The sequence below is a fragment of the Papio anubis genome, chromosome 11 (genome assembly GCF_008728515.1).
Source record: "Papio anubis isolate 15944 chromosome 11, Panubis1.0, whole genome shotgun sequence".
Classification (NCBI taxonomy): Eukaryota; Metazoa; Chordata; class Mammalia; order Primates; family Cercopithecidae; genus Papio; species Papio anubis.
The window spans coordinates 78687026-78702687 of record NC_044986.1 but is presented as its reverse complement, the minus strand read 5'-3'; the positions used below and the strand labels follow the sequence as shown (position 1 = coordinate 78702687).

General features: G+C 40.0%; 1 protein-coding gene across 7 annotated transcripts in view; it reads right to left on the bottom strand.

Moving 5' to 3' along the window:
* Positions 1-15662, bottom strand: part of NRG3 (neuregulin 3) — a 1118981-nt gene that overhangs the window by 619396 nt on the left and 483923 nt on the right. The window lies entirely within an intron of this gene.

The following is a 15662-nucleotide window of genomic DNA, read 5'->3' as shown; positions in this document are numbered from 1 at the left end:
TCCCAGCTACTTGGGAGGCTGCGACAGGAGAATCGTTTGAACCCAGGAGGCGGAGGTTGCAGAGCTGATCACGCGGCCACCACTCCGCCCAGCCTGGTCATCAGAGAGGAAATTCTGTCAAAAAAGGAAGGAATGAAGGAAAGAAGGAGGGAGCAGGAGGAGGGAGGGAGGGAAGGGAGGGGAGAAGGAAGGAAGAAGGAAGGAAGGAAGGAAGGAAGGAAGGAAGGAAGGAAGGAAGGAAGGAAGGTTGGTTCTATTAGCTCTTTCCCTATGTTACAGGGGTCCAGGCTTAAATCTACAAATTGGAGAACAACCCAGCTGCTTCTGCGTTGCCACATGGTAAAAGTGGACCAGTCTTTGCTGGCTTAGAGCCAGAGCTCCAGAGCCCCAAGAGCTGCCTCCTGCTCTAGGTTTCAAATCACACATACTCCAAGTTCACAGCAGTTCCCGTCTCCCACAGAACTGTTTCACTGGAGTTTCTCAGAATATTTTCCATGTCTTAATGCTTTCCCTCTGTAATTTTTCCAGGTTGATGTTGGGGAGTGTGAAGGAGGTTTAACATTTAGGTAGAAACTCCTCCAATTCATTCTCTCCCCTGCAACTATGCAGATCTCCCTGAACAAGTAAGAAAAAACAAACGAAACGATCCTGTATCCATAATTTAAGAGAGTTCTAAAACCTCCACCTACCCTTAGTGACTGAAAGCTCAAGATTTCCCCTTCACTGATTATCCAGATATTAGATTTGTTTTCACTTCCTAGCCCAAACGCCTAGTAAAAAAAAATGTGGCTGAATCTATCAGCTACACTACAGCAAGTGTTGTTACTGTAGCATTTGCCACAAGGTGGCAAAAGTGAGAGAAGTGGTAATCCTCCAGAAATCCCAATAGAACCTGATTTGTAAGCTTTACTTGCAGAAATCCCAGCCTCCTAGGATTATATTACACATGCTCAAAAGCCCAAAGCAGGGAAGCCAGGAAAGCCTGATTCACTTTTACCATGTGATGATACAGAAGCAGTGTGACTGTTCTCTAGGTTTAGATTTAAGCCCGGGTCACCATCTGACTCTTTCCTGGTCTCCTGGTCAGCTTCCCTTTGTGCTCTTGGTGTCCCTTCTTGCCATTGATCTCAATCAAGTCACTGCTCTTCTCAAATAAGTCCTGTTGACTTTGAATTCAGAAAGACACGGTTTAGAGTCTTGGTCTCAACCCTGCCAGAACTTGAGTATTATGTTACGTTATCCCTTGTCGGGCAGGCTGATGAACTCACGCATGTGCACATACACACATGAACACACACACACCTCTCTCTCTCTCTCTCTCTCTTTCTCTCAGATTACTTACCCTCATCCTGCAGGACGATGATGCATGTATGTCTCATATTTGCAAAGCTAAGAGGCTCCGGTTTAATCAAAGAATACTTGCTGTGAGACATCCTTGTTGTCCCTGCCTATATAGAGAATGAACTGGTAGCTTCTGAAGATGAAAATATATGACACGTGCATAAAATGAGCAAGTTATTCGATGGTTTAATACTCTTTACTGGTTTCTCACTGCCTTTAAAACATTCACTATTAAAATAAAAATAAAATTTAAATTCACCTTATAGCCAAATAAAGAATACAAAGAATACACATTAATCAAAGACATAGGCATTAAATAATAAGGAGGGGCAAGCTTACACAGATTCAATCAGCAAATAGAAGCTTACTGAATGCAGGCAAGATGGATTTGGGTCAAGAGTCGTGAACATATTCATATTCCTGAACCAAGTAATTTCACTTTTAGTATTCAATTCCAAAGAAGCAGTAGAAGATAAGTACTTCATCCATGTACAGACTGCAATGAAGCACCTAGCATAGGCTAGACAGAGAGCAGGCACTCAATGAATATTCATAGAAGGAAGAGGCAGAATGGAAAGAGCGAGTATGAGAAGGAAAAGGGAAAGATGATCAGAAAGCTTGTCAACATGCAGCCACGGAAAACTTCACTAAACTTGGGTACGGTGACCAGCACGGTAACAGGTAACTTGAAGGTGACACTTACGGAGACCCATGTAGCCATGGGGAAATATGCCACAAGCGGTGTTAGTGGTAGCATTGGTGCTTGGGGAGCAGAATAAAAAGTCAGTCTCCTTCATAAGGACCACCTCTGGAAAATTCTGTGAGTGTGTAAAAGACCCCACCAGATAAACAGCATGATCTCTTGGCACAGTTGGTTTCACTCTACTGCTTATGGTAAAGTGAGGGTGAAATACCTATTTTGTGTTCTACCATTGTGATAAATGTGTTCATAAATAACCGAAACCCAAAGTTTTAAGGACTTGGGAGGCCCCAGTGGAGGCCTGTGGCAGAAAGGTAGAGCAGGGATTCTCAACCTGGGCTGCCAATGGAAATCACTTAGGCAGCTTTAAAACACCCATGCCCTAGTCCCACTTACAGAGATCCAAATTTGTTTGCTCTGCATGTGGTCTGCTATCTGAATGTTGAATCTGGGCAGTTCAACTCTGCAGCTAAGGTGGAAGAGCGCCGGTGTAAAGCCTTACTAGACAAGGACAGGCCCACGTTCAGCGACACCCCCTGGCACCCAGAACCTTGTTAGAAACACAGAGTTTGAGCCCCACCCCAGACCTACTGAAACCGAATGTGAATTTTTAAAAGCTGCCCCGGTGAGTACATAGACACGCCAGTCTGTGAGGCACTGGCATGAAGGACTAACAGGTTTTCTTTGTGCTGTCCTTCTCCTGACAGTCACACCCTTCTTAATTTGGCATTTTATCTTTTGTGCTTCAAAACATAGAACAGCTATGTTTTCTCAGCAAATACTTGCTCTTTCTGAAATGTCTCCACTTTTCTTTGATAGAAATGCCATAAACGCATATACTGAAGCAGATGAAATTGCGAAGGATGACCTTGTTTCTTCATCTGAATTTAGAATTTGAGGAGACCTAGGAATTATGTTCAATCACGCCATTTCACAATGAAGAGATTACGGTCCACTGGAGCTAAGATATTACCAAGGGTCACCCTGCTAGGAATCAGAAAAACTGAGGTTTAGAACAGATTTCACTAATCAGAATTGTCCCTTTGAAAAGTCCATGTTCCATTGTGAAATTCGCTTAGCGTTTTGTCATGTTTACACATCACAGCTTTCCTAGTTATAAAAAAATCAGTAATTTTTTAAAGACTCTGGTGAGTTATCGTAGATGAACCTAAGTCCTGAAGAGGTGTGATGATTCGCAACCTCTAAGAAGTGCTTCTTCATTCATTTATCTGAATGCTGCAGAGAACATTTTTCCGCCAACTTAAAAGTTCTACTGTTTGGGAAAAATACCAGTTGTCCAGCCTAAACCTGCAAATAGCAAATGTGATCTATAAAATCTCCCTGTTATAACAGAAACCTATGGAAACAATTGGCTTATAAAACCATCGTGGATGAGATGGGCATGGGATGAAGTTGTGTTGCAAGTACCCAGAGATTCTTATTTGGTAGGCATGTGAACTAGCAGGGTAACTAATACAGATAAACAGAGGTTTCCATAAGCTTCACAAACACACTTGCAAGGGTATGCAGGAAAGCTTGCTCTGGCATAACTGTCGGGCTGCACAGTTGGAGCTGGAGGGTGTACGGTAGTGGCAGAATTACGAAAGGACCCCTGGGGTGGGAATAAGGGTGCTATTGTGAGCTGAGCAGCAAGGCTTAGTTCCTCACTGCTCCAAGTGTGGCTGTGGACCCGCAGCACAGGCATCACCCGCAACCTTGTTGGAAACACAGAATCCCAGGCCCCGCCCCAGACCTACCACTGTACCTTAATCTGCAGTTGATCCCCACAGGATTCATACACACTCACTAGAGTTTGACAAACATTACTATTATTCACTGTTTCCCAAATAGGTCTCAATAATGAATGCATGATTATTGGGTCCCAGCTGATGATACCTAAATTAGAATCTTCAGAGGAAGATATTAAGAATCTGTATTTTTAACCATGTCCTTTGGAGATTCTTATAATAAAGCAAATTTGACAAGATTGGAGGATCGAGAGCTTTATAGTCAGGCAGAACTGAGACTGGTGATCAGTCCTCTTACTTACTGGTGGGCGTCTTTGAGGAAGCGACCTTCCCTCTGGGAGCCTCCTTCTTGTCATGTATCAAATGTGGATACAACATTCCTTTGCATATTTATCATGAACACAAGGCAGGCAATTATGAAGCAGTGTAGAAAGGGTGTAAGCTTCTGCCTTGGGCTTAGTAGGTTTGAAATAGAAGACTGATATTAACATTTCTGTCTCCTCTTTAACACCTCAAATTTGTCCTCTAAAAAATGAGGGTGGTGGGTATTTAGCGTATTTTTCATTGATGCAGTTTATCTTCACTGAGTAGGTGGTAGGTTCCGGAAGCACAGATGAACTCAAAGTCTAGTGGGAGAGTCAGGTAGATGAACAGAAACATTATAATAGATATAGAGGTTTTGTTCACAAACGAATCATTTCATACATCCAGATAATGTTTTGGTTAGCTTGTAGGGGGAAGAGATCAAAGCTACTATTTAATATCATTAAAATAATCACTATTTCTTTCACATATGTTAACCCAGGCAGAAAGGAAAGAGCTTTCTAGTGCACTAAAAATAAAACCTTGTCAAAGAAAATAAGGCTTCCATGTGACTTTGATTGTGACTATAAATTAGCACAGGAGAACACCCCAAACTGTGGCAAAATCATGACCTTATTTAAAGTAGATGCTTTATCAGCTCATCTTTTCTGCCAATTCTTTCCAACCTCATGTTTTTCACTCTCCCTTGTCCTATTATTAGCTTCTATTTCATAACTGCTGTAGAATATGTTTCCTCCAGCAGTGGAGCTACCCACTGATACACTAGCCTGAGCCTCAAAGCTGAAAGCTGAGAGTTCCTAATTGAATTTCTGCCCTTCAGGAGCACAGGGTCATTGGGATTCAGCCGCTGTCAGAGGACTCCAGGGAGGCCAGGCTCTGAGCATACTGGCCTCTTGGCATTGCCTTTGTCTCTCCACATCCGCATCTCCAAGCATCCCTACTGCCCCTAAGCCTGGGGTCTGTTTGTTTAATGTTCTACTGCTGAATTAATAACTCCTTTCTCTGACGTTAGCTATCACTGTATCTTGGATTTGTTTAAATCAGAAAGTAGTATTTGAGAAACTAGAAAGCCACCCTGTTTTAGGAACTCTTACGGACTTTCTTTCTCTGATCTCTGCTGTATGTATGTGTTGCTATATGTGCCAATACGGTAACCTGCTGCCAGACCCATAGCAAGGTACATCCTTTACAGTTATCTTACTTTCACCCTATGGGAGCCTCGCAGCAGCTCAGTTAGAGAAAAGAAATACTACCCAGGAAAATGTAGAACATTTCCACTTGAATGTGCCGGTAAGTATCCCTAAACTTTCATTATTCAACAATGATCAGGGATCAATGCAGCCTTGAATGGATATGTTTAATTCTTGAGGAAAATTTTAGAACTGAAAAATCATTTCCTACATCTAAAATGTTAATACAGTCCAGGTGCGGTGGCTCACGCCTGTAATCCCAGCATTTTGGGAGGCCAAGGTGAGTGGATCACTTGAGGCCTGGAGTTTGAGACCAGCCTGGCCAACATGGCGAAACCCCGTCTCTACTAAAAATACTAAAATTAGCTGAATGTGGTGGTTCATGCCTGTAATCTCAGCTACTCAGGAGGCTGAGGCAGGAGAATTGCTTGACCCAGGGAGATGGAGGTTGCAGTGAGCCATGCCCCACCGTACTCTGGCCTGGGCAACAGAGCAAGACTCTCAAAATAAATAAATACATGAATAATAAAATGTTAATACAATTAATGTTTGACTGGAACTATAAAATCATCTTTGCAAATATCCCATATATGTAGATAGACGTTATACATTAATTTTGATTTTAAAAAATCTTGATTTCATAATTTAACCAGTGTGATATGCTTGTTAGGCTTGAAGAATCATACTATTCTCTATACTTTCCATTCAGACAAATTCAGAGCTTGAGTGAAAGAAATTAAAAATGTCATCATCTTCTGATATGTTTATGAGAACCATCTGGACATGAGAGAAAAAATAATTCAGAAAGGAAGGGACCAATTGCATCAAAAATTTATGATATGAAGCTGATTACTTCTAATTGCATCTAAAGTAATTTTGAAATTTCCCTCCCCCTTGGATTTAAAGAGAAACTTCTCCAATAGCAGCTCAACTCTCCACGCCTTTGTTGGTCAGCAAGAGTAGGTTTCCAAAGGAGAAATAAAAGGGCTCTTATCTTTCCGAATGCAGCTTAATGTGTTACCTCCTCTCCGAAGTACTCCCTGGCTTCATGAGCATTGATTTTTGGAATCTTCTATGCACATGTGAGTTTTAGGATTTGGATATGGTTTGCTTGTCCCCACATAATCTCATGTTGAAATTTGATCCCAAATGTGGGAGTGTTGGGAGGAGGGGCCTATTGGGAGGTCACTAGAGCAGATCTCTCATTAATAGATTGATGCCTTCCCGCAGAGGAGAGTGAGCTCTCACTCTTTAGTTCCCAAGAGAACTGTGTGTTGAAAAGAGCCTGGCACCTCACCACTGCCTCCCTCTTTCCTTGTGTGATCTCTGCACACACTGCTCCCCTTCACCTTCCTCCAGGAGAACCTGAGACCTTCACCAAATGCCAAGGCCCAATCCTGAACCTCCCAACCATCAGAATCCTGAGCCAAAGGAACCTTTTTTTTCTTTATAAATTACCCAGCCTCATGTATTCCTTTACAGCAACACAAAACAGACTGAGACAATGAGCATAGCTCATATCTATCACAGAACTTGTCATATTGAATTGAACTAGAAAATATCCATCTCAACCCCCCTCTTATGAGTTTTTCTGAGAACATTTATCACTATATTCTTACCACTTTACAGTGGACTCGGAACATTGAAAATGCTTAATAAACATTGGCAGAATGATAAAAGAATGTATTAAATTGCCATTTACTTCTGAGTGTACATAAAATAGAACAAAAAGTGCCATTCTATAGCACTCACATATGGCATGTATATTTCTAAAAACATATTCCCCAAACCAGGTGTAATGCTCTCATCTTTTTTATTCTTTTCATTTTATCCTTAATTTCTCATCTGATAGAACTTGCATGAAGGATTTTATATACTTGAGGTAGATACTTTCCCTCAGTTTATCAGCCTAGAATGCATTTCCCTATTATCTCAAGTATGAGCTTCACTGCCCAGTATGGCCAGGATCTGCCCTTTGTGGTCCCTTTCACATCAGAATCTGTTGGCTTCCCAGTGCTCATACAGCAAGTTATTGACAGGAAGGAGCTTTTGGTCTCATTTGCCACTGAACTTCAGTGTCCTGCATGATGCCAGATACCTAGTAAATAGACTGTGTATATATGCATGTGTGTGAACATGTGTGTCTGTGTGTGTGTAAGGTGGATTTTGTTTTAAGTTGCCTCTAGTAGAAATATTTTCCTGATATTCATAAAACCACCAGAATCGCTGTGAGCATTAAAAAACAAACAAACAAACAAACAAACAAACAAAAAAACAACAACAAAAAACATACTTTTAGAGATTTACTCCGAGATAAACTTTGGAAACACGGTCTTTGTCTTTTTTTTTTTTTTTTTTCTTTCTATAAAACAAGGAATGCTTCGCCCTTCTGTCAATTTTTTAGTTTTCTCAAGTAATAGGCAGACAAAGGCAACTAAATAAAAGAGTAGTTGGATGTTAGCATGCACTGACACAGAGTTGGGGTACAGTGAAAAGAACGGATTCTAGGGCCCTCTCTTCCACCTTATTGATATGGACAGGAAATGGGAAATTACTGAGTTGAAGAGGGTGGTTCCCTGGTAAAGGCCCCACTTTTAAGCCTAGATACCCACATCCCTGAATGAGAATAGGCCTTTCTGTTTTCATGCCCAAGCAATTGCCTTTTGGTTCTCCATTCCCCTATCCTGCCCCCATATAAACCCTGAATCACAAGCTCTAGAGCAGACTAGCAGACCACCAATGGCAGAACGACATGGCAGAGAAAGAGAAGAGGAGGGATGTCTGGATGCCAAGGGGAGTTCAGCAGGGGGTGATTGGAGGAGTCTGGCCGCTGGGTAGCCCCACTTCAGGGGAAGATCACCTTCCCACTCCATCCCCACTTTCAATTCCCCATCCATCTTGCTGAGAGCCAACTCCACCACTCAGCAAAACCCTGCAGTCATCCTTCCAGCCCGCATGTGATCCAATTCTTCTGGGCCACTGGGCAAACGCTTGGGATACACAAAGCTGTCACACTGGCCCCCTGCCCTTGCGATAAAGCAGAGGGTCTACTGAGCTGATTAACACTCAAGCCATCTGTAGATGGCAAAACTAAAAGAGCTTTGTAATGTGGAGGGCTGCAGGCATAGGCATCCACCTCTAGACAGTACTGTGGAGCCAGAGCACTTGCCCCAGCCTCTGCATTGCCTGTCTGCATGCTCCTCCTTCCTTCAGGGGTTTCAGCTGTGAGGCCACCAAACAGGCAAGCCACACCCCTGTCATATGTCAAGGAACTCTCCTGTTCATTATCATCCAAAGCCTGCTAGGACTTAGTGACTCAGGAAACTCAGCTAATTTCTGCAAAGTGGGGATAACAATACAGAGGCTGTACATTCTGGTGAAAGTTACATTAAGAAAAATCCACAAAGTATATGACAGTCTTGTTTTTCTATGAATTTGAGCATCATCAAATTATAATTAGGTCAAGTATATGTCATACTTATCATGGAACATCCTTGGATTATGCTTATTTGACAGAGAAAGTTATTAAAATTTCCCATTATGCCTGAACAGTTTTGGGAGCTAAGCCAGGCACAGTGGCTCACACCTATAATCCCAGCAGTTTGGGAAGCCAAGGCAGAAGGATCACTTGAGGCCAGGAGCTTGTGACCAGCCTGGGCCACATACTGAGATCCCACCAGTACAAAAACATTAAAAAAATTAGCCGGCATGGTGGTGTGCACTTGTCATCCCAGTGACTTGGGAGGCTGAGGAAGAGGACACTTGAGCCCAACAGGTCGAGGCTGCAGTGAGCCATGACTGTACCACTGCACTCCATTCTCAGCAACAGAAGAAGAACCTATCTCTAAAAATAAGTAGAGTACATAAAGCCAGAATTTAAGTGTCTTATTTTCAAGCAGTTTGAATTCCTGAACCACTGGGACAATAAAGGAGAGAATTTAGTGGGGAGGCAAAGCATGTAGAACCTGGTGTCAGCCTGCCTAGTCTGGTACACAAACACTGACATTTTGGTTTATGCATAAAAATTGTGATCTGGCCCTTAAACCATCGTTTAGGTTTTTAAAGGATGCTCAGACCAAAGTGAATTGGAAAGAAATCGCATGCTCAGGAACCCAGAAGTGCTGCCTGATGCTGTGAAACTCAGGCTGGAGCAAGAATACTTTCAGTAGCCCCAGAGATGGGCAGACCACAGAGGGACACGGCGAATTCCCTCACTGCCTCAGCAGAGTCCACAGAACAGCTGAGCCATCTTCATCCTGTTTTGAGAAGGTTTTATTGAAATATTTACCCAAGAAGCTTGCACGGCAGGGCCTGTGGTACCACGGTTACTGTTTACATTTGTACTGATAGATCTTCTCTGGCTAAAATAATATTTATGGATATGTTTTTAATTTTTAAAATAAATTTGGTGAAACAATCCATAATCCACTTAAACTATATAATTTTATCTGGGATACAAAATATTGCATAATCCTCTCTCTGTCTGCATGGGGGAAGCTTCCAGACTGTTCCATCCCTCACAAGATAGGGAACCCCTCACGCAGGAAGCAGGTGCCCAGTGAGGCAGCTCCAAAGGGAGCTGTCGAGAACACATCTGAAGGGTCGATAGCAGGAATGGCCTAAACAGTAGGTGGTAAGGAGTGTTTTTCCCATGTTTTTTCTTCAGAAACTGTCAAAAGGGAGCATTCCCCTAACACAAGGTGGCCTCCTATTTCTGCTTATCTTTTAAGTTTACTACCTGAATAATTACAATGATTCTTGATTCTAAAACGTGTTCTTGTGTACGATCTGGTATTACTGTGTTTTTAAATAATGTATCTGTGCCTGTTTTCTTTTATTCCCATTAGTGGATCTAAATTGAACTCTATGCACAAGGCTCACTGTGCTGGAAGACTGTGAGTATCTACCAAGGAGTTCTGACACAAGTACGTTGATCTGTCAACAAAGCTGTGGAGGTGAAATAACAACACCTGTAACTTACTATATTATACTGCACTTACTCTAAATTCCCTGTGTTTACTCAACACCAGGCACCTCAACTTTACCTATATCAAGCCTCAAATAATCCTGGGAAGTAATAATACTGTTTTTCCCATTAACAGATAAGAAAATTGAATCACAGAGAATATGTACAATTTATTTATTTATTTATCTTTTTTTTTTTTTTTTTTGAGATGGAGTCTCACTCTGTTACCCAGGCTGGAGTGCACTGGCATGATCTCGGCTCACTGCAACCTTGCAACCTCCACCTTCTGGGTTCAAGTGATTCTCGTGCCTCAGCTTCCCAAGTAGCTGGGATTACAGGCATGCAACACCACACCTGGCTAATATTTTGTATTTTTAGTAGAGACTGGGTTTTGCCACGTTGGCCAGGCTGGTCTTGAACTCCTGATATCAGGTGATCTGTCCACCTTAGCCTCCTAAGTTCTGGGATTACAAGCGTGAGCCACCACGTCCAGTTCAAGAATATGTATAATTTGTCTTCTAGTAGCAGTGGAGCATTGAATTCAACCAACCAGACCAAATAAGAATTATTAAGAAAAACAGAAGACAAAAAGACAGCACTTTTTAAAGAGTCTGCAAGGAAAAAAAAAATATTTTTATTTATCTTTTAAAAAAATTATCTTCTAAAAATATTTTTATTTATCTATTTAAAATTAAATACGTTAAAGACATTATTACATAGTGAGATCTTCTTTAAATAATCAGACTAGTACAAAGAAAGTTTGATAAAGTTCTAAATGCTATATAAATTCTGGAGTCTATTGGCAATAAAAATACTCCAGTAATTTTCAAGGTGTTTTAGTTGCTAGTACTCTCATTATAAGCGATAAGGGACAGACCAAAATCAATTAGGTAATTTTAGGCTTTGCATAGCTACAATACCTTGCATTTATGTAGCATTTTACAACTTCCAATTGACATTGACATATATTATGGTCCAATGACTGCCAGGAAGGACAGTTATCATCATCCTCATTTTACAGCTGGTAAATAAATCATCATGGGAGCAAACAAAAAGAGTGTGTGCATGTCTGCATGCATGTATGAGATTGAATAGTTATACATAAACAAGCCTGGTCTTAAACCTTACAAAAGAGAGCAGCTAAAAGCTACATATCCAAAGCAATGTACTAATTGCCAGAGATCTGACACTGTCTAGGTAGAGTCGAACATGCCTTGCTTATCTTGGGTTCCATATTTGCTGCTAACATATCCTGCATTTAAAAATATTCCTTTTTTTTATCATTTTCTGTAGGCTTTCATAAATCAGATAATTTTTATTTTATGCCATTAAGAATTTTAGTGCCTACATATTTTAAACACTGAAGCATACAGATAGCCAAACTTTCAGAAAACTATTTTGGGAAAGAATTAAGAAAAAAGTAAATCAATTCATTTTTTTTTTAAATCATATATTTTCCACGAGTAAAACCTATAATTTTCAGTGTGTACACTTTCACATGAAAGTGTATTTTTCTTTTCCACACACATACACAAAGTCAACAGGCTATTGTATTGTGTCACAAAATTGCAAAATCGACATCAATTTCACGTTATTGACACAATTATGGCCCGTTACATTAAGTAGGAAAGGAAAATATGTATACATAAACATGCTTATTTTATATGTATATTATACATATACATGCTTAAATATTTCCTTTAAACCTATGAAGAGTCATTAAGAAAAGAAATCTGGGAAAAATCAAGAAATGCTTGCAGAATGTAACAAATAATAGAAAATTGCTAATTTGTCAAAGTATTAAAATTAGCAATAGGAATTCTTAGTGCTGAGAATATACAGTAGACATGAATTCTCTGACATGCCCCGCCCCACATTTAAACTGAAGTCTCCTGTTAATTAAATAAGGCAGATGATACTGATACAATTTCTCTCACAAGATTCTTGCAACATGCTTTTCCTTGGCTTCAATATGACCATAAAAGAAAGAGGAAAGAGCTATCATATATATACATAGTATCTATTTCACATTCATAGTTTTCTATATGTTGCTTTCAATTCTTGCATCAACCTTTTGGGGCAACTATTAGACTATCTTAAAAAAATTAAGTATTGAAGGTCTGATTAAATGACTTGCAAAAAATCATAGTCAGTAGAAAGCTGAGTAGAACTTTGAACTTGGGTCTCTCAGCTTTGAACACTCACATTTGCCTCCTGTACGTCTTATCCCAACTCACACAGGGAAGGTATTTTACATAAACATATTGGTGTCAATTCTTGGATACAAAAGCAAACCCAGATCATAATGACCTCCTTAAAAAACACCATTTCCTGCGTCAGCTAGAGCCACTAATCACAGAAGAAAACATTAAAATAAGGTAATCTTTGGCTAATAACTAAATCCCAATCACAGAAGAAAACATTAAAATAAAGTAATCTTTGGCTAATAACCAAATGATGCATTGGTTGAATGTGCTTTTTCATTTTTTTTGCATGATACTTAAATATCCATATCGAAAACAATGTACTAACTGCCAACTAATTTTAAGTATACTAGCTGGTCTGAAATACAAAGAGGTCGAACTAGAAGAGGCAAACCACTGCTTAAGTGTTATGGAATTACATAATTATGTTCATTGTGTTGTTTGTTTGCTTGCTTTCTGAGTTTATAAGACTATCATGACAAACTATGTCCACAGAGAAGAAGAATCATTACTTTGTTCATTTCCTCTTGTCAAAAGCAATCGGTAGACCACCTGTTATCAATATGGCTATTACAAATTACTTAAATTATGTCTGGGCTATGGCAAACATTCTCATGAACATTTCTTTGATGAACTTGAAAATTCTTCTAAGGTTCTTCACCTTGTTATTAACACCATTCTGCAGGGACTCTGCAGCCTGGCCTGGATTTATAGATATTTTAGCCCTCATTCCCTCCTGTTGATGGAGTTCAGGGATGTGTGCCAAAACTCCATTTTCATTCTGACTTGCTTCAACCACAGGGAATCATTAGCTGCTGCTCTCAGAGCACTTACTGGAGAACCGTTTGATAAAGAGGACCCTCACTGAATGGAAGAGCTAATGGACCTCCAAAGTGACAGAGGAAAGCACTAACTGGGATGGTCCTATTATATTGTAGAAATGTCGTTACACAATGACCAATCAATTCTCTTAAAAATGGAAGCTTTTATTTCAAAACCAACTCAGAGAGAGCCAGTCATAACAGGGAGAAAACACTACTCTTAGTGTTCCCTTCCCCTTTCTCAATGGCTGCCCTCACTCCCCAACTCCTATCAGCATGTCAGATTGTGACACAGGCCATCAGTCCTGTTACCAAAGTATCACCCTGGGCAATGGTTGCTATTGGGCTGCCTTATTCTTTTTCCAGCAATTCCATATTTCAAGTGCTTCAAATATCTTCAAGTGAATTGCTTGGTTGATTTCCAAAATGGTCAGTACAGGTCAAATTCTGCTCAAATGCTATCCTTTCCAAAGTTTTGAAAATCCATTTTTGCAGGAAGGCTGGTGAAACATTTAATGAGCTTCAATTCAGAAGAGACACATCCTTTTTACTTGAATTTGGCCTTAAAACACATTTGGTCCATTCAAATGTGTAGTAGCAATCTCTTCTATTACAATGGCTACCTCTTTTCACTCTAGTGCAATATATTATACATAGCACCATTGTCAAAATTTTTTAAATTTCTAGAAATGGCATAAAAATGAAAAGATCATAGAATATTCTGATTTTATTCAGAATATTTTGATTCAAAGTGTTTCTGGTGACTTGTTTTCCTTCTTTATCCAGCTTCGTTTCTATAGGGTGTTTTTACCTTTTATTAAATCCAATGTTTTTCAAAACATGACTTCAACATGAGAAAGAATTATTATAAAAAGTACCAATGCATTATCAATAAAAGAAGGAGCAGACACATTCGAATAGACTTAGTAGTGCTTAATCTGAAAGCACTTGAAGTTCTCTTATCAGCTTAATAGTGAATTACAATGATTTTACAGAGACAAGGACACTATCCATATTTCTTAATGGAAAGACTAGAGGCAGGAGTCAACTGTCTTAACCAGGTGTCACATAAATGAAATATATATTACATATATTTCATATATGTAATATAGAGACCTTAGAAAATTCACAAAGTTGAAAGAAGCAAATAGTTGTTAACTATCAACCTTTTTAGTTTTTTTTTTTTTTTTTTCAGAATTAGGATTCTACTGTATGTTCAAGTTTGCAATTTCATATTAAATTTTTATACCTAACATGACATAGTGACCATTGGATATCCTCAAAATACTGTGAAAATTCATCCAATGTACAAACATATTCTAATTTATATAGACATTTAAATTCATAATTTCAGACTTGTTAAAAATTTTTGCTATTACAGATAAAAATGTGGTGAGCATCCCTACAAATAAATCTTCACAAGCATGTATGTGGGTTGGACACTTATGCCTGTAATCCCAGCACTCTGGGAGGCCGAGGCGGGCAGATCATGAGGTCAGGAGATTGAGACCATCCTGGCTAACACAGTGAAACCCCGTCTCTACTAAAAAAATACAAAAAATTAGCTGGGCATGGTGGTAGGTGCCTGTAGTCCCAGCTACTCGGGAGGCTGAGGCAGGAGAATGGCGTGAACCCGGGAAGTGGAGCTTGCAGTGAGCTGAGATGGCGCCACTGCACTCCAGCCTGGGCGACAGAGGAGACTCCATCTCAAAAAAAAAAAAAAAAAGAAAGAAAGAAAGAAAAGAAACACTCTAAGGCTTTTAAAACATACTAAAATATTACCTACAAAAAATATATTTATTTATTTATTTATTTATTTATTTATTTATTTTTTTTTGAGACGGAGTCTCGCGCTGTGGCTCAGGCTGGAGTGCAGTGGCGCGATCTCGGCTCACTGCAAGCTCCGCCTCCCGGTTTCACGCCATTCTCCTGCCTCAGCCTCCTGAGTAGCTGGGACTACAGGCGCCCACCACCGCGCCCGGCTAATTTTTTGTATTTTTAGTAGAGACGGGGTTTCACTGTGGTCTCGATCTCCTGACCTTGTGATCCGCCCGCCTCGGCCTCCCAAAGTGCTGGGATTACAGGCGTGAGCCACCGCGCCCGGCCCAAAAAATATATTTAACAAACTGCACTCCCTCAAGTAGCATTTGAGGACACGTGTTTTCACAGCCCCCTTGCCAAACTGGGTACAGTAGTCACTTTTAAAAATCTTTAAATAAAGGATAGGGAAAAAAATACCTAATTTGCATTTCTCTGTGAGGCTGAGAATATTTGTTTGCTGCTTATCTGTATTTCTCTTTAGGAAGATTATGTTCCTCCCCTTTGTCCATTTCCCTATTGAGATTTTATTTTAATGTTACCCCTTGAT